The following is a 686-nucleotide window of genomic DNA, read 5'->3' as shown; positions in this document are numbered from 1 at the left end:
TAAAGACTACCAGTGGAATAAAGGAATGAAGAGTTCTGATGACTTGAACATGAGCAAGAAATAAGTTTTAAGAATATACACAAATTTTCTTCTACGTTTTCATGGAGAAAATGTTGGGAGTAGGTGAATAATGGAGGGGATGGTGGTTTGTTGAGAAGAGGAAAATATGTTAATGAAACAATGAAAATTCTCATTAAGAATCAACAACTTAGGTGCTTGCTTTGGCAGCAGATGTATTAAAATTGGAAAAATAAAAAGAAGAGTAGCATAGATGATGTGTGAGAATGACATAAAATTCATGAAGTAGTCCATATTTTTTAACATGGGCAAAGGGCTTGAATAGACATTTCTCCACAGATGATGTACAAATGACCAAAAATCATGAAAAGATGCTCAACATCACTAATCATTAGGGAAATACAAATTAAAACTAAAATGAGATATTACTTCACACCTATTAGAATAGCTACATAAAAAAAACCAGGAAATAACCAGTGTTGGTGAGGATGCAGAAAAACTGGAACTCTTATATACTGTTTATGGGAATAAAAAATTGTGCAACCACTATGGAAAACAGTATGGAGGCTCGTCAAAAATTTAAAAAGAGAACTATCATATGATTCAGCAATTTCACTTCTATATCCAAAAGAACTGAAAGCAAAATCTCAAAGAGGTATTTGCACACT

The 686-nt window shown here is 32.4% G+C and overlaps 1 non-coding gene across 1 annotated transcript; it reads left to right on the top strand.

The window, feature by feature from the left end:
* The first annotated feature begins 216 nt into the window (after positions 1-216).
* LOC132498051 (U6 spliceosomal RNA) lies at positions 217-318 on the top strand. The gene has a single exon (XR_009533674.1). It is a non-coding gene; the product is annotated as a U6 spliceosomal RNA (small nuclear RNA).
* The last annotated feature ends 368 nt before the right edge of the window (positions 319-686 follow it).

The sequence above is a fragment of the Mesoplodon densirostris genome, chromosome 10, assembly GCF_025265405.1.
Source record: "Mesoplodon densirostris isolate mMesDen1 chromosome 10, mMesDen1 primary haplotype, whole genome shotgun sequence".
Classification (NCBI taxonomy): domain Eukaryota; kingdom Metazoa; phylum Chordata; class Mammalia; order Artiodactyla; family Ziphiidae; genus Mesoplodon; species Mesoplodon densirostris.
The sequence above is the reverse complement of the archived record's forward strand: the minus strand, read 5'-3'. Positions and strand labels throughout refer to the sequence as shown.